The sequence below is a fragment of the Diabrotica undecimpunctata genome, chromosome 8, assembly GCF_040954645.1.
Source record: "Diabrotica undecimpunctata isolate CICGRU chromosome 8, icDiaUnde3, whole genome shotgun sequence".
NCBI lineage: Eukaryota > Metazoa > Arthropoda > Insecta > Coleoptera > Chrysomelidae > Diabrotica > Diabrotica undecimpunctata.
Genome location: NC_092810.1, coordinates 118,682,236 through 118,702,471, shown reverse-complemented (window position 1 = coordinate 118,702,471; position 20,236 = coordinate 118,682,236). Strand labels below are relative to the sequence as shown.

General features: G+C 34.1%; 1 protein-coding gene across 2 annotated transcripts in view; it reads left to right on the top strand.

The window, feature by feature from the left end:
• Positions 1–20,236, top strand: part of Scp2 (Sarcoplasmic calcium-binding protein 2) — a 242,458-nt gene that overhangs the window by 126,655 nt on the left and 95,567 nt on the right. The window lies entirely within an intron of this gene.

Genomic DNA, 20,236 nt, shown 5'->3' with positions numbered 1-20,236 from the left:
TTATATTCTTTATCCTTTCAGGATAAATTTTTATTTATCCTAAAGTTTTACTAGTTTTCATTCATATGTAATATCTAGTTAGTATATAATATTCTAAGGAACATTTCTGCTGTACAGCATCATGTGTCTATTTCTAATATATAAATAATTAATATACTAAAATGATGTACTAATAATATTCTTAAAGTAAGTTCCGTATTGACGATATCTGATATTTTGTTGACCTTTTTATTCGAAAGCATGAATCTTGTATAATTGAAATATGTAAATAATTTAGTACCTTTTCAGCTACTGAATCAAACCTGCATCCGATAATCTTCTTAGTGCCTTATTACGAATTGTTGCCTTATGCTTCTTCATAATATTTGTTTAATGAGAGTGAATACGGTTGGATTATGGATTGGTCATTTCCAAAAGATTAAAAACGGCAGTAATAAATTTCAAATCAATAAACGAACGAATCTGCTATATTAGACTGAAAGTTAACTGGTTCAATCTCACTATTTGCCCCAATAGAAAATCCTGAAGAAGATAGGAAAGACGAATTTTACGAATTATTAGGCCAACAGTATAAAGCGGTTCCAAAACACAACGCCAAAATAGTAATTAAGATTGTAATGCTAAACTAGGTGGAAGATTATTTAAGATAAGTAATTGGTAAACATAGCCAACACGGCACAACAAATGGTAATGGACACCGGCTAGTGATAGTGATTGCTTTTTGGTAAAATCTAATCTGACAACACCAATGTCAGTATAGACAGTAAGACAAGTATGGCAGCGAGTGGCATCAGTTATAGAACAAGCAGCAAAGGAAATCATTGGAAAAAAGAGGAACTGGCCCAAAACGGAAATGGTTTGATAAACAATGCAAGGAAATGCTGGAAATAGAAATTCACAAGAGATGCTACAAAACCTTATAGATGAGAAAAAAGCAGATTTTCAGAGAACAAGAGCACAGATAAGGCGACTACTTAGAACTAAAGAGGGGGGCTATATAGAACAGCAAATACAAGAAATGGACATAAGTGGCGAGAGAAATCAGATAAGCAAATTCATTGGAGAAGTGAAGAGAGTCGGACAAAACTGTTGGCTATGAGAAAACAAGCTATGAGAAATAAAGCAGGTGAAATAATAATGATAGAAACAGAAGTCATCTAACGGTGAAAGGAATACTTTCGGAATTTACTAAATATTGAAAATAAGATGAAGGAGAAAGCAGCAATACCAGCACCAATACATCAAGAAGTGAAGAATACTAAGGTATCTCAAAGATTATAAAGCGCCAAGAAATCATATTATAAATAGAGAATTGATATAAAGGAGGAAACGATTTCCATCAAAAATTATAAGACATTATTCTGAGAGTATAACAATAACAGAAAATACTTAGGAAATGGAATAAAAGCGTTATAATACCATACATAAGAAGGGAGATAAAGAATAATTTTAAAACTATATAGTCATATCGCTTAATAAGAAAGCGTATAAAGTTCTATCAATTATCTTGCTAAAGAAGCTCACTCCGTATTCGGAAGATAATCTAGGGGACTACCAATGCGCCTTTTGTGCTGGAAGATCAACAATAAATGAAATATTTACGATCCGACAAATACTAGGAAAAAACTGAAAATTCAACCGAGATGTACACCAAATTTCCGTAGAGATCCAGTGAGTGTATCTTCTTCTTTGTGTGTCGTGCTTGTATTCAAGCGTTGGCTATCGTCATATTGACAAGCTGATGAAATGATTCTCGGTCTGCAGCTGGATGAAACAGTTCCTCGACCGTTCTACCTGTCCATTGTCTAATGTTACGCAGCCAGGACAGTTGTTTTCTTCCGACCCAACGTTTTCCTTCGATTTCGCCCTGAATGATTAACCGGAGTAAGCGATATTTAGGTCCTCTCATTATATGACCGAAGTATTGGATCTTTCTTATTTTGATGATGTTGATCAATGCTCGCTTTTTGTGCACGGTCTCTAGCACGCGTTCGTTAGATATGTGTGCTGTCCACGGGATTCTGAGCATGCGACGGTAACACCATAACTCAAACGCTTCTAATTTGTTAAGATTTTTAATTTTTGTTGTCCAGGTTTCACATCCATAGAACAAAGTGGACCAGACGTAGCACTTCAATACTCTTAGACGTGTGGTCAACGACAGACTTCTACTGCATAATACAGAACGCCAGTTAATAAAGTTTTTCCGTGCGAGTTCTATTCTGGTCGAAATTTCCTCGTCACTTTCAACCCTGCAGTCAATCCAGCTAACCAGATATCTAAAGTGTTTCACCCTTTCCAGGATTTTGTTATCTAATCTTAGTACTGAGTCTTCGATATTAATTTTTCCGACAACCATCCATTTTGTTTTTTTTTTGTGTTGATTGTTAAGCCCTTTTCAGTGCATTCGTTGTTTACAGCATTCAACAGGGTTTGATGATCTTATAGACTCTCTGCCATTATTGCGGTGTCATCGGCGTATCTGATGTTGTTAATAATTTCACCACCGATCTTAACACCTTCGCGGCGATTATTTAACGCTATTTCAAAAACTGGTTCAGTGTAGGCATTAAACAACATCGGTGACATAACACATCCCTGTCTGACACCACGCTTAATAGAAACTTTAGCTGAAACCTCTTGGTCCACCTTAACACAAGCGGTCTGATTGTAGTAAAGATTTTTAAGCAATCTAATGTCATACGTGTCCAGACCAACTGAGTGTAAGCATTGAAATAATAATGTATGTGGTACTCTATCAAAGGCTTTTTCGAAATCTATAAAACATACGTAAATATTTTTCCTAAAAAATAGTGAGCGTATAGTTTGATAAAAAGAAGTAGACTATGACTAGCAATGGTAGAAATGAAAATACCAAGAAAATTAGTGGATCTAACTCAAATGTGCGTCACAGACTCATATGCATAGGTAAAGATAGGAAACAAAACATCGATGTCACTTAGTGTGTAGCGGATATAATTTTGCCTACCACATTGGATATCACTTATAGGGGGTTGATAGTGGAGACTGAGCAATTACTGAGCTAGAGATAGGGTGAGCAAACAAACCGAAACGTTTGCAAACGGCTACTCTTGTTTTGGTTGAAGAGCTGGCTCGTAAGTGAGTGAATAAAAGAGGGACTAGAATGGGTAACTACAAAGGAAGAAATAAAAAAAATACTTACATAGATTTCCTGGGAAACACACACAAGAAGGTTCCAAAACTATTTGAAATAGCCGTTTAAAAGAATCCTCTTGCTGGATGAAAAGAAAGGCTTTTCTATATCCTAAACAATATTAAAGCTGCATAAAAAACTGCCACATTGCATTTTGAGCTTAAATTCACCTCTCCACAAAAAAATTTGCCGGCTTTGAAAACTACCACGCCGAAACCAATTTCTCCCAAATTTCAAATCTTAACTTCACCGTTTTTCTTGGTCTTAACTTGTCTCGGTTTTCTGACCTTCTACAACCCCCCAACCAGTTCTCGTTGCTAGCCAATCGAAATCTTTTCTATTTATACAATTATGGACCTTAAGAGTGCTTGAAAATGTTATCTACACAGTTAAAATTTCTCTTAAATTCCTTATACAATAAATATTCGACAGGTATAAGGACATTATTTATGCTACAAGTGTAATATCAGAACTAAGACAAGGAAACTGCTTATCATCGTTGCTATTTAGTTGCAATTTTCCTGTTTCCGATTTAGAATACCTAAAAGACCTTACGATTAGAATATATCACATTATACTTGTATCGTCTTACATAGAAGATAAAAAAATTAAAAACGATAACAAACAGTTTTAAATTGATGAGAATATAGACGAACCCGGATTTGTAAGAGTTCGAATGTTTTCTAGGTTTCGATAAGCTACAAAACACCAAATATTTATTTCCTACATAGTTAATAAAGGGAATAATGAAAATGAGCCTACAGAAGACCCTATTAGCGGATACTATTGTACCTGTCAATCCAATGCTAAGTATCACGACTTATGATACATCTATCCGAAATCAGCAGAATCTTTACATACAAATAAGATAGTTGAAGTTGACAAGAAGGTAGTTAAAGAGGCAGTTAACAGTTACCAAGGTAACTTGAACCCAAATTTGCCATCAAGGATCTAGCATAGCATGATCTTAAATGGCAAAACTGAGAACGTTCTTGCCTTAACTGGCTCTTTGATAATTTTTTTTTCTAAATTCTTTATACATAATAACGTGATATTTTAAGTATTATCGATGCAAGTGTCACTGTCGCGATTTTTCATTTTTTTTTAATAATGATTAAGCTCTTTTTTGTGAATATTAAATGGTGCTGTTGCCATGCTGGTCAGGTATGTATTCTGCATACGTGTAAACGTGAAATGTATTGTGCCGCTTTAGCACTTGTCGTTGTGTTTGTCCCTCAGTATTTTAAAGGCACTTAAATAGTTTTCTAAAGATAAGGTGGAACTGCAGCTATGCTGGTATTGGATATTCGTGTGCAGCAGTAGTGATAACATTATAATTCTTATGTCGGTTTAGCAGCACATTTTCTACCGCTAGTCTTTAGCTTTTCGATAACTTTGGAAAGAAAAGTGTCTCTGTTCTTTTAAAAATAAATATTTTAGTTCACTTGACTTAGTGAATTAGTGTAGTTGACGTACACTGAGTCATCATTCAATCTTCGCTTATCCACTGCTGGACATAGATCTCCCTCATAATTTTGCATCTATTTCGATCTTGTGCCTCTTGCATCCAATTCCTATGACAACGTTTTAGATCGTCAGTCCAACGTGTTGGAGGACGACCTCTGCTTCGGTAGGCATCATCTCTTGGTCTCCATTCCAGTATCCGCTTTGTCCATCTATTATCTGTCATTCGAGCCACGTGACCTGCCCAGTTCCATTTCAGTGTTGCTACTCTCTCTACTGCATCAGCCACTTCTATTCTTTAGCTGGCGGTTAGGGATCTTGTCTCGTAGTGAAACGCCCAATATAGCAAGCTCCATCGCCCTTTCATACACACGGATCTTTTGAACTGTTCTCCTTGTCATGGTCAACGTTTCCGCACCGTAAGTTAACACTGCCAAAACACACTGATTAAACGTTTTTCTTTTAAGGCATATTGGTATATCAGACGATTTGAAAATATGGTTCAGCTTGCCGAAGACTACCCAAGTCAGTCTTATACGACGGAGAAGCTCAACGGTTTGGTTATCTTTTCCTATGCGAATCTTATGACCTAAGTATTTATAGGCCATTACCTGGTCTATGGATCTTGTTCCTACGCATATATCTTCGCTTACTACAAGATTTGTCATCATCTGGGTTTTAGATATATTTATTTTCGATCCCCCTTCTAGCGGGGAAAGGTAGAGGTGATTTAAAAGTTCTTTGACCTCATCTGTCCTATCAACTATTAGTACAATACCATCTGCAAACCTTAGATGGCTAAGCTCTACTCCGTTTATGTTTATGCCCTTGTCGGTCAGTTTTGCCCTTTTACATATGCCTACAGAAAAGCGTAGTGAACAGTTTCGGCGATATGGTGTCCCACTGGCGTACTCCACGTTGTATCGGGAATTTCTGGGTTTGACGATCACCCACTCTAACACTGGCTGTTGCGTTTTGGTATATGTGTTTAATTATATTTATATACCGATAGTCAATTCGGCATTTTGTCAAGGCTTCCAACATTTTTTGTTGATTTACGGTGTCGAATGCCTTTTCATAGTCAACAAATATTAAAGCTAGTGGTTTATTATATTCAGTGCATTTTTCTATAAGATTTTTTATTACCAGTAGGTGATCGTTTGTTCCATAGCCTTTTCTAAAACCCGCCTGTTCTATGGGCTGATAAAATTCCAATTTATTTTCTAGTCGTTTCGTAATTATTTTTGTAAATAGTTTATAAATATGTGAAAGTAAACTTATGGGCCTGTAATTCCTGAGGTCAGTAGCATCCCCTTTTTTATGAAGTATGATAATTTCTGCGTTATACCACTAGGTTGGTGTTATTGCTTCCTGCAAACATCTAGTGAATAGTTTGGCAAGGACCTGCCATAATCTTTTTCCAACCACTTTCAAGGCATCTGCCACTATTTCATCGCCTCCGGGGGACTTATTCTTTTTCATTTCTTACACTGACCTTCGAACTTCATTGGGTGTTACGTCCGGTAAAATTTCAGATCCCTGATTGATTATCTTTGGTAATGATCCACTCCGGTTACATTGCTGTTCTTTGTATAGTTGTCTATAAAAACTCTCTATCGTGTTCATAATTTTGAACTCTATCCTCAATTATTTGCCCTGTTCATTTCTTAATTTGTGGACGTTTTTTCTTTCAATGGGCATGCTCTGTCTGAATACTTTCAAGCTTTTGTTTTCTTCTATTACTTTAGTTATTTCCATCGTTTTGTATCGTCTCAGATCTTTTCTAACTTCCTTTTTAATTTTCTTATTTAAAATTCTTAGTTTATTTTGGTTATGATCCTGATTTTCCCTAAATTTTCTTTTTTCCTCTAGAAGATGTTTTGTGATATGGCTTAATATTTTGTTATTGTTTTCAGGACGAGGACAGTATTTCTTTTCAGCTTCTTTCAATATTTGAGTAATATTATTGTTTATTTCATTGATGCTAATATTCTCTCAAGTCGTGTGTATCCAAACTAGTCTTAATATTTTCTTCGTAAAGTGTTATATCTTCTGGATACAGCCACCTTCCACTTTTCTTTTTGAGGATCATTTTTGTTCTTTCAACTTCAGTGTTAAAAGTGGTTTTTGCTCTAATTAGTCTATGGTCGCTCCCTGTTGAAAATTTATTTAATACTGTTACATCCTGAACAATATCTTTACGATTTGTTATTATGAAATCAATCTCATTTTTTGTTCTTTGGTTCGAACTCTTCCATGTCTACTTACGTTGGGGCTTCTTTCCGAAGAATGATTTCATCACAAAGAGATTTTCCTGATGTAAGAAGTCAAGAAGCCTGTTACCTCTCTCATTTCTCTCACCAAATCCAAAGTTTCCCATAGTAGATTCCGCATCATTTTGTTTGAATCCCAATTTGGCGTTAAAATCTCCAATTATCAATGCGTAATGTGTTTTTGATGTTTGTATAGCTGCTCTGATATCTTCATAAAATTGATCAACTTCCTCATCCGGGTGGCTCGTAGTTGGTGCGTAAGCCTGTATAATTTTAACTTTGTATCTCGGTTTTAATTTAAAAATAAGATAAATGACTCTGGTACATATACTTTTTATTGTTATTATGTTTTGTACCCATTTTTTATGGATTAAAAAACCCACTCCTCCAACAGATGAATCTTCATTTCCTCTGAAATGAAACATATTTCCAGACTTAAGTATTATTTGATCTTCTTTTCGACGCCTACCTTCACTTATACCGATTATATCCCATTTTATGTGTTGTAGTTCATTCTCCAGTTCTATCATTGATGGTTCTGTTGATAATTTTGTGCATTGTAGGCACATATATGCATTTGTCGTTTGTTTTGGTGACCTGATTTCTACACTGAGTACTTCTTCTTCTTTAGATGCAAATCCACTAATGGATGTTAGCGATCACATTTTCCATTAATTCTCTATTTCTTGCAATATGTATCAGAGATTGTATGTCGTTAATCCCTGTCCATTGCCTTATGTTTCGGAGCCAGGACATTTTCTTGCGTCCCATTCCTCTCTTGCCTTCAATTTTACCCTCAATTATAAGTTGGAGGAACTGGTATTTTTCATTTCGCATGATGTGACCTAGATACGCCGTTTTCCTTTTCTTGATGGTTTCGAAAAGTTGGCGTTCTTGGTTTATTCTTTTAAGGACATCTATATTTGTGATTTTCGCTGTCCATGGTATTTTTAGGATACGGCGATAGAGCCACATTTCGAAAGCTTCTAATCTGTTTATATCCCTCGTTTTGAGTGTCCAGCCCTCTACGCCATATAGCAGCACTGACCACACGTAGCACTTAGTAAACCTTAGTGTCAGTTGAAGATCGAACTCAGAACAAGTCAGTACCTTCTTGAATTTTACGAAAGCTTGTCGAGCTTGCTCAATGCGACATTTTACTTCCCTGTTCGATGCCCAGTCTTCAAAAAGCCACGATCCCAGGTATTTAAATTTACTCACTCTTTCAATGGACTTAGTATTCAGTGTTATGGTGGAGTTTTCAAGTGCATCCAAGTTTCTGGAGATGATCACAAATTTGGTTTTTTTGGTATTAATCTCTAATCCCATTCGCTTACTGTATTCTCCGATTATAGTGACAAGTTGTTGAAGATCGACTATGTTGTCACAAATTAAGACACCATTATCAGCATATCGTATGTTGTTGATCAGTACTCCATTCACTTTGATTCCCATCTTTGCATCCTCCAGAGACTCTTGAAATATGGCTTCCGAATAAATGTTAAATAAAAGAGGGGAAAGCACACATCCCTGTCGAACGCCCCTTCTTATATGTATGGGTTTGGATATAGAATTGTCTATTTTTAACTGTGCCGTTTGATGCCAGTACAAGTACAGTACTGACTGAGTACTTGAATCCAATAAAAATTAAGAAAGCTGAAGCTTCAGAATAATAGTTTTTCAGATCTAGGTCCCATTGACTTTTTTAATCAACGCTCTTAGAAATACCATTGACAAAAATTTCGTTTAATTTGACCTCGACCGGTTTTCCATAAGGATACTTTTGCGGGGTCTTTCAATAACAAAAAATATCAGAACTAAAAAATATGATTTTGAACACGTTGTAAAATTGAAATAAATAAAAGCAAATAATTTAATAAAAAACCCAGAAAAACAGCAACAAACAACAGTTATTAATTTTATTAATAACATGAAATAATTTTATTCATATTACTACGAATGTAATTAAAAATAACAAAATTAAACGTATAATTATTATGGAACTCATTTATATTCCAAGAGGGTTCCCGACCAAAGTTAGATTAGTAAGAATTGGAGTAAAAAGAAAGTCCGTGATTAATGATTAAACACACATTTTTGTGGCACGGAAAAAATAGTATGCCATCTGATTGTTTATTGATTGTGTACGTGCATATTAGTAAATAAAACTAAAACAAAAAAAGGTATTAAAAAGTCAGTTGATTGGAAACAAACGAGCAACGTACAAATTACACTGACTAAAAACTACACCTAGTCATAAAAATTGTTATATTGCGCTCATATCGCTGGAAAGAATAATTCGACCTTGGTTGTACTAATGCAAAAAAATCAGGTAAAAATCATATACTTACTATGATACAAAAAGGTATTTTATGTTATATACAGGGCTGGCCACTCAAAAGTGTCCATCTTGATGTTTCGCAACATTCATTGGATTTTGTGAAAATAATAAAACAGATCGATTTTTATTCCAAAGGGATAAACAATCTTTTAATGATATAGATATTTTTATCTTTTTAAAGTTATTCGTCTTTGAAATTCACAGGTCTAATTATCCTTGCTTATTCTGATTTCATGACCGAGATATATGTACTTTTTTGTCAATTCTATCACTTGATTTTGGATGGTTAGGTGTTCTCTGGGAACCAAATTTGTCATAAATTTGGTCTTATTGATGGTCATTTTTAGACCTAAAGTTGAAGATACATTTTTTAATTCTCGTAGCATTTATTGTGCTTCACGCAGATCTTCGGTAATAAGTACTATATCGTCGGCAAAACGCAGATGATTGAGAGTTTTCCCGTCTATTTTGTATTCCTCTATTTTCCCACTTTGGCATTTTAAAGACGTATTCAAATACCGTTATAAATAATCTATGTGAGAAAGTGTCGCCCTGTCTCACACCTCGCTTTATATGAATTTCTCTGGTGGTATCATATAGTTTTACACGTATTGTGGCGTTTTGGCGACAACAAGAAGCATGGGAAGACCTCAAAAAAGATGGGTAGATGACATAAGAGCAGTGGCAGGCAAACAGTGGATTAGATTGGCGCAAGATAAAGAAAGATGGAAGCAATTGGGAGAGACTTGCATTCAGGAGCGGATGGAAAATGGTTGACAAAGAGAGAGAGAGAGAGAGAGAGAGAGAGAGAGAGAGAGAGAGAGAGGCGTTTTGGTACAATGTTTGTACTAACTTTGTAAGCCTATTCTAGTCTATTCTACTATTGTTCAGAGCAGTTATAATGCTGTCTAATTCCAGGGTATCGAAGGCTTTGTGAAAGTCTACGAACATAAGTACCAGTGATCTGTTATATTCTATCGATTTTTCTATTAAGGATTTTACTGTTTGTAGTTGATCGTTTGTTCCGAATTTTTAACGGAAGCCAGTTTGTTCTCGGAGCTGGTAGAAATCCAACTTTTTTTCTAGTCTTGTCGTAATTATTCGAAAATTTAATAAAAGTCTTACTGGAAGTACCTCGTAATCTTCAACATTTAAAATCTCCTGTTAATATATGGAATACATTTTTTACAAATGAAATTCTCAATACTATAGTTCTGCATACAAATCAGAAGATAGAAGCAGTGTCTACTTACTTTGTTCGTGAGAGAGACTACAAACCAACCAATACTGCAGAAATTAAAGCATTACTTGGCCTACTTTACCTTGCAGGTGTTCGTAAAGCAAATCGTCTCAACACTGAAGATCTCTGAAAGACCGAAGGCACAGGAATCGAAGCATTTCGTCAAACTATGAGTATAAGCAGATTTAGATTTCTAATGCGTTACGTTCGATTTGATGATCTAAATACTCGTGATCAGCGCAAACAACTAGACAAATTAGAGCCTATCAAAAACATTTTTGACCAGTTCATTCATAGCTGCAAAACAAATTATGTTCATTCTGAGTATATTACGGTGGACGAGAAATTAGAAGGATTTAGAGGTCGATGTACATTTTGACAGTACATACTGTCTAAACCAAATAAGTATGGTATCAAAATTTTTGCACTATGTGATGCCAAAATGTTCTACACGAGTAATATGGAAGTTTACGTAGGCACTCAACCGGATGGTCTATACAAAACAGATAATACTGCCAAATCTATTGTAGAACGTTTGTGTGAACGGATATATGGATCCAACCGGAATGTAATAATTCAACAAAGTGCGGAGTGGACGTTGTGGACCAGTATTGTACTGAATATAACGTTGCCAGAAATACAAGAAGATGACCAGTCGTGATATTATATTATATTATAGTATGCTGAATGTTGCAGGGATAAATAGCCTTATAATATATTCTGCAAATAATCCATATTTAAAAATTAAACTTAGAAATTTCCTTTTACAACTTTTCCAGTCATTAGTATATGACCAACAGAAAGTACGTGCGACTTTGCCAAATCTTCCGAAAACTCTAAAGTGAGACTACAAGAGCTTTGCGGTATAGAAGAAGAAGCTGTTCCGGTAAAACCGACAGCTTACAAAAGGGGACGTTGCAGTATTTGTGATTCTAAGAAAAATCGACCAACAAAATATTTTTGTATTTTCTGCAAAAAGTATCTGCGCTTAGAACATGCCAGTATTATTTGTAATAATTGTTCCCAAGAAAAGTACGTTAGACGAAATGTTTTTACCTATACGTGTTTTCATTAATTTTGTATTATTTTTGTAAATCACATGTATAAGTTTAAATTTTTTTTTTTAAAGCTTTAGTAATATAAAACGGTTTTACAACTAGCGGGAGTAGTTTTTTGTTATCGGACTCTCAGTCCGGGCGCGTCTACTAAAGTTATCAAATTAGACGCGTCTACTGCAGGGCTAATAACATATGGTAACAATAAGTTAAATATCATAGGTTAAGTAATATTAAAACCCTTAATGAAAGGTAAATTTTATATCAGAATTGTCTTGGTCGATGTCGACAGTATGCCAACTTTAGACATTAATTTTGTTCTGAAGCTATTAGAGCAATTACTATTTAAATGGGAATAAGCAACAATTAAAGGTTAAAGTACGTTTATTGACGTTTCAATTTTCAAAGTGAACCATTTTTCGGAACGTTCATGGCTTAATTTTAAGTAATACATAAATCTCTATGTCACGAGGCCCCTTAAACCGCGAGGCCGTGAGCTATGGCCCATGTCGTCCACGCCCTACGCCACCTCTGAACATGCTCTTCGAGTGCGGTTCGTCTGTGGAAAAATATATGGCCTTCAAAGTTTCGGGGGATTTTTGCATAAAACCTTTCCTTGATTGATCTCTTGCTCTTCTTAGTTTAGTTCTGTCTATTTCGTTTTTCGTGTTACCGTTGGTAACAATTCCAAGGTTCCAAGTTCGTGTAGCACTGCAGTTGTCGCAGCTGCTGTAGATCTGTCCGATAGTCCATAGCGATCACAGACTTTGGCCAAGGTAGGGAGTTTGAAACAATTTTGTTTCCACTGCATTTCTGCATTGATATTGGCATGCGAAGTGGAAGGCAATTCATGATCTATTTCTATATCAGTTTTTAGCTTTTGCTTTCTTGATAAGTTAATGCTGACTTTATGTTAAACGGATTGTTGTAGATTGTTTGCATCTCTTTATTCATTATTCTGACCTTATTAGTTAGCTTAATCATTTTTCTAGATCCCCTTTAATCTAGTAGTAAGCGGATACACAGACGCACTGTACGTGAAATCAAATCTTAACTGTCTTTTTTCCTTTTCCAATTCATCCAAACCAATTCGTTAAGGATTTATGCTTAGTTAAGGAGATATGTTGTGGAATGCAATTTTTAGATTCCCCATGTCTCTATTAACATCTTTATCAACGTCTGTTTTGGCTTGCAATTATAAGAGGGCACATATTAAAGCAAAAATCTGAATTTGGTTTCGAAAATTAGTTTACGGATTTTAAAGAACGTTACCTTTAAAATCTGCAGGAACACCAGTTAACGGACACTCAATTTATTGCCTAGTATAACGTACTCATATTTAAGAACAAGATTGCCGAAAACCACACAACTCTTCAATTTTCACGACTAACTGCAAACTAATGTACGTACGCGACGTGCAGACTTGTAATAATAATTTTTTATTGTCGTTATTAAAGGTAACTTTTGGTGGGTATTCCAAACCAATTTGTCAATTTTTTTAAAATTTTGCTATTACCGATCCACTCTATCAAATAGCCTCATACGAGAAATACGCCTCAAAAATACTAACAATACGTCACTATGATGAATTTTACATCTTTAATATTCATAATAGCCAAAATAAAACAAACCTTAACGAAACAGTCAAACTTTATGAGGGGAAGAAAGACTCTGTAATATTTGAAACACAATAAAGTTAATTAAATACTGACAGAATGTAAAACCCCACAAATATTTCACAACGTCGAATAGTCGAAATATTTTTGTCGATAAAGTGACAAAGATATTTTATTAAATTCAGAGGTGAATTTTGAAGTCTAAAACTTTGCGATTTTGTCCTGAATATAATTTAATGGAAAAGGGAACATCTTGAGCTACTATTATCAGTTCGACATATTATAACGTATGTCCTAAAAATTTTTGGCACAAAATTAATTTGCTTTAATTAAAAAAAAATACAGAAAAATATCGTATCAAGTTGCCTTGACGGAAAAAGGCGGTGAGTTGCCATAATGTCAAAAAAAAATTGTTAAACTATCATTACAAATATTAGGGCTCTGTGCTTAATTTCTATTTATTCTCATTAATATTGGATAAGATAGCAGCCAAACTAGAAAGTAACAATCCCTGCTACCTAATAAATGTATGTTGATGATGTGGTATGAAATATTGAAAGGAATTGAGAACAAAAACTAAAACACTAAAAACAAGCTCTTGTACAAAAAAATTTAAAGACAAGCTCTTGTACAAAAAAATTTAAACTTAAATTTACCACTAGATATCAATACAAATAAAATGCTAACTTTGGATGATAATTGTAAAAAATGGAAGTATATGTAAGATCAGAAGAAGGCAACACGGCGACCGAAACCGAACAGAATGGCGACGAATCTTAGAGCAGGCCAGGGTCCACACATGATTCTCGAGCCAAAGATGATGATGATGGAAAAAAGCAAGTGGTGTATGTGTAATAAAAATATTTTAACAAAACTGAATAAAAATTTTCATAAAACTGCCATAAGTCTTGCATTGATGTAAGGGACTAAATGTTGGGCAGTTATAAAGAAAAAGGAACAAAGATTGCATGTGGAAATAAAAATGCTTGGGTGGATAATATTCCAGTCGTTAGAAACGGAAAATGACACTGAATTTTTAAAAATTATACGAACAAGCTGCATTTGTCTAAAAATATCAATTTTAAGACCCCAAAAAAGATGTAAAAATAACCAATCCCACCCTCAGGTTTTCTCTTAAAATCCTCCTCGTAGAGAAGGAAATCGTAAGGGGGAATCATTGAACCATAGAAAAAAATGTTTGAAAAAAAAATGTAGCTAAAATAACTTTGGACAAAAATGTTTATTATCACTTTTTCTGTAAAATTAAGCGTTTGTACTTAAAAATTATTTACAAATCAAATAATTTATACGTTTCTCATACAGACCAATCAGCTTAACATGTTCTCTGAGCAAATTGATGGAAAAAATGGTAAATCTTAGATTAACGTGGACATTAGAATTATCAAATCGTTTAGTTCCGGAACAAAACGGTTTTAGACAAAATCGTTCGGGCATTGACAATATTCTTGATCTAAAATCTGACATTCATGAAGCGCTAGCAACCAAACATTGTATTGCAATATTTTTCGACTTCAAAACGGCATTTAATACTTGTTGGAAATTCAATATTCTGAAAGAACTACATTCATGGAATATTCGTGGAAATTGCCTGAAATTTATTAAAAATTTTTTACAGAACCGGTCTTTTTGCGTAAGAGTACATAATACTTACTCAGAGGAGAAAAGTAAAGAAAATGGAACATTCCAAGGATCAGTCCTAAGCCCTACTTTATTCTTAGTGGCCATAAATAATATTATTAACAACTTTACTAAACCTCTAAAGGCTCGATTTTTCGCAGATGACCTTGTTGTCTATATCAAAGGAAATAACACCGAATCAATGACAAACGCTTTGCAGTGTTTTCTAAATCAATTAGAACAATGGTCTCTAACGACCGGATTCAAATTTTCAGTAACAAAAACATCAGGTATACTCTTCTCCAAAAAGGTTTAATCAATGCCCCCTACGTTAAAATTATACAACACTATGCTCCCATTTAAACCAACGGCAAAGTTCTTAGGTATGTGGTTTGATCAACAACTTTCTTGGCAAGAACATATAAAACAAACAATTTTAACATGTCATAAAAGACTGAATCTAATGAAAACATTAGCAAACCGAAATTGGAGATCAGATCAGGAAACTCTGTTGAGAATATATAAAACACTAATTAGATCTAAATTAAATTATGGATCAATTGCATATGTATCTGCTTCAAAAACACTACTTAAAAAACTTGACAGCATACATAACGCTGGTATTAGAATTGCACTCTGAGCCTTCCGGACAACTCCCTCCGAAAGCATACTGAGCGAAGCCGGCGAACCACCTCTAAATTACCGAAGAATACACTTAGCTCTAGCGCATGCTACATCTATAGCCTCAAATATAAAAAACCCCTTTACTGTAATACTTTTAATAACAAATATATTAATTATTACAATAATAAGCCTTGTGCCCCAAAACCTTATTATGAGAGAACACGATTATATAGCTCCAGACTGAACATTCAATTTCCAGCAGTATTTCAAACGAATACCAATAAATATCTACCTTGGACTATCGAACAGCCCAAAGTTGTTACAGCGTTAAGTATATATAATAAACATGAAACTAGTCCTATTATTTTTAAAGTTAAACTAAATTCAATCCTAGATCAATAATACAATGAGTAGATTAAAATTTATACAGATGCATCCAAAGGTAAACTTAACGTTGGAGTAGCAGTGGTAACCCCAAATAACACTTTTGAATTTAAACTTCCTCTAAATTCCAGCATCTATACTGCAGAACTATTTGGTTTGCTCAAAGCCATCAAGCAAGTAAATATTAAAAACATCCCTTCTTGTCTAGTCCTTTCTGACTCTCTCAGCGCAGTCAAAGCTATGCAAAATGTATACCCTAAACACCCCATTGAGAAAATTATTAGGGCCGAATTAATGAAAGCTCAAGAAAATTTCAGAAGAGTTCACTTCCTATGGATACCATCTCATATAGGCATAGAAGAGAATGAAGAAGCAGATACTAGTGCGCGTAACGCTATCACCAGTGATGTATCAGAAACAGAGTGTCGAAGTAACGCAGGCGATCTAAAAGTTTATTTTAAAAATAAGGTGTAAATTGCGTGGAATCAGGAGTGGAATGACTCTAGTTCGAAACTCAGAACCATCAAAAGTGATATTTTTTCATGGAAGTCCACAGCCAGAAGTAGAAGATGCCAAACTATTATTACACGTCTACGACTTGGACACTGTAGGTATACTCATGCCTATCTCTTCTCAAATAGTGAACCTCCAAAATGCGAAACATGCAATACAGTAGACAGTATAAATCACTTCTTGATAGACTGTCCTAAATATGTAAATCAAAGACAATCTTACAATTTGCCAAATAACCTGAAAGCCGTCCTCAACAAAAGTTTAGTTCCGAACAATTTATTAGGTTACTTAAAATGTATAAATATGTTACACACAATTTAACTAAATTAATTGTTACAAATGTTCAATTGTTCACAAATTGTAATTAATTGTTACAATGATTGATTGTTACAAAAGTTAAATTTAATATTATTACAAATGTTACAGGAATGTCGCTAATAACCTTTGGGTGGATGCGACTTTGTTTCTTTAAATAAAAAAATATATATATATTATACTTCTTATAATAAAGCGACTGGATAATAACAGTTAATAAATTTAAAATACAAAAAGATTACAAGAATTCTGTAGTATAAAAATAAAACCAACTCGCACTTGGTTGTAAGTTAGCTATCTGTCTCGCACCATTTTTAGTTTAATTAACTGTTCTTTCTGAATATTGAATGTTCGTATTTATTATTTGTGAGAAGTTTTTAATAACTGATTGAAAGTTCACATTAATGATCTTTTAATTAGAATTTTATTTAATTAGAATGAGTTTAAGAATTGAATGTTCTTTTAATTGAATTGATAAATTGGTATTTAACTTAACTAGAGGTGAAGAAATAGTTAATGCAGATTCGTTCATGATTGGGTAATATGATTACGATAACCTACAATTAATCTCCATAACTGCTGCACTATTTCACTGATTCTACTATACTTTACTAATATCAAGCACTGAAGTTGATCAAAATAAAGGTACTTTATAACAATATTTAATCTCCGATGGTATTGAATTAAGATATTTCAAAGATTTAAGTGCATACACTTAAAGAAAAAAATTCACAGAGAACGGTAAGATAAGCAAGCGTCTTCACGCGAAAACTGTCCTTCCCAGAGTCATTTTCTTCCTCTCAAAATTTAACAAGTTATCAAAAAGGACCCGCCTGGAACCGAAGGTTAACCGAAAAGGTTAACAAAGCTCTACCATAAAATATTCTACTTCAGCCTCTTTTGATAAGTACGACCATCCGTATTTTGAGAACACCGTGATAGTCGGTATGTTCCAATAAAATTTGCTAAGGGAGAGCGAGCCCACCCGCATATCTATTTGTGGATACGGCCATGGGCGTATCAGCAACAAGGGTAAAGGGATTAAAAATTATTTACTATTTTAATTATAAAAAAATATTACATAGTTATGTATTGAATTAATTTCTTAAAGTTCCTAGTAAACAAATTTTTAAATATCCAAGTTTTTTGTATAGATTAATGGATCACTCTGAAAGCTAGCTAACTTTTCAATAAAGTAATATAATGTTGGAACAAACGCATATCTACAAAATTACGTGATCATATATTCAGTAAATAAGATAATTGTACACAATTTTCAAAAAACAAAAAAAATTAAAAAATATTATTGACCCATATTTTGCGATCCGGTCACAGAAAACTGTCGTGAGTAACGGAAGATTAAACTAAGTATTTCATTTAATTCCTGAACCCACAGAAAAACGTAACGATATTAATAACAAGTAAATTTTCAAAATGAATAATCTTATATTTTATTATCTTTATATATATATATATATATATATATATATATATATATATATATATACATATATTATATATATATATATATATATATATATATATATATATATATATATATATATATATATATTATATATATATATATATATATATATATATATATATAATTGTATGTTTTGAAAAAAAAACAATAAACAAAATTTAAAGATTAACAATTTATTATTATTAATTATAATATGTATTATACTTTTAAATTTGTACAGATATTGAAACTAATACTTAATATGCCGTATTTCCACCTCTTGCATCAATGCAAGACTGAATGCGATGTATCATGCTTCTTATAAGTGTATTAATGTAGTTCTGGTCCATGGTGCCCCATTCTTCAATCGCTGCTATTCTAAGGTCTTGTAGTGTCCTTGGGGTGACTGCCGGGACTGAATTTTTTTTTTTGAGCATATCCCATCTGTGCTCAATGAGATTGAGGTCAGGTGAGCAAGGTGGCCATTGTAATCTGACGATATCTTCCTGTCTCTAAACAATCTGCCACATGTCACGTACGATGGGGAGGCGCATTGTCGTCCATAAAAATAAATTCTATCCAGCTCCTCGCCACAAGCGTACAACAGGCCTAAGAATGGTATTAATATAAATTTGTTCATTCATGTTACCAACAATAGGAATTAAAGGAGTTTTATTATTTAGCATGATACCGCCCAAAACATTATGGAGCCACCTTGATATTGGACTCTTTGGACAGCTTGGTTAAGTCTATCCTCTCGATTTGTGTTTCTCCAAATCCTAATTCGCGATTATCCGACAAAAGACTAATTTTGGTTTCATCCGAAAATAACACGTTTCCCCATCTGTTGTCATGCCATGGTAAATGTTCATTGGCCCAATCCAGTTGAGTCCTTTTCTGTTCTTACGTAAGCTTTGGTACAAACAATGGTCTTCTTGTAAATAAATTCGCCAAATGTAACCTGTTTCTAATAGTCTGATCGCAAATTACAATATTATGAGTTTACTGGAACTCTCTTCTAATAGCTGGGGAAGTCATAGAGGAGTTTCCCCGGACAGTCAACATTAAAAAGCGCTCTTGGACATTGGTAGTAATTCTGGGTCTTCCGCTTTTTGGACGATCGCTAACAGAATTCGTCTCCCGATATTTTTTCACAATCCGAGACACATCACTCTGATTAACTCCAACCCGGACAGCAACGTTGACTTGTGTGAGGCCTTCCTCAATCAAAGTAACGATTCTAGATCTGTTAAACTCAGATATCACTTGCCTATTCAAATTGTTTACTACAAAGTTAGTAAAACGCAAAACAATTTTTACAAATATCGGTTTTCGAAAACTGATGAACGCGAACAATACAATAATAAAACCCATTTGGACATATGGCTCACAGCTCTGGGGTTCAGCTAGCAAATCTAATATTATGATAATACAAAGATTCCAATCCAAAACTCTGAGAACAATCACTAATGCACCTTGGTATATCCAGAATAATGCAATACATAGAGATCTTCAGGTACTAACAGTCTCTGAAGAGTGCAAAAAATCTTCTGAACAATATCAAAACAGGTTGCGGGTGCATCCTAATACCCTGGCACACAATCTTCTCAACAACCAACAAGCAAAGAGATTGAAGCGACATGACCCCTTGGACCTACCTCACGGATCCTGACAGAGCCTATAGCAGTGGGAGTTACGCCTTCAACGGCAGCCAGCCATTGTGATCAGTGCCGCCTTTAGTGCTCGCGTATCAGTGTATGTGCGCATCCTACCTGTCATGTAAGACAAAAAATTTTACTTATTGTTTTCACTGCAAAACAGATTGTGAAAATCTTAAATGTTAATAAAAAAAAGAATCTTTGCCATGATTAGGAAACAAAAAACAAGCAATAAAATACATTTTTTTAGTAGACAAAAAAAAATCAGTGCAAAAAATTTCAAATGAGAAACGTTCAGTTTCGTTACAGATAATATGCAAAATATTTTTTAGTGTGTATATATATATATATATATATATATATATATATATATATATATATAAAGCTCTATCATTAAGCTCTAACTTCAGCTATGGGCTTTATATCTCTAAGATAAATGTAATTAACTACCAACTTCGTTAGTGTGCACGATAAA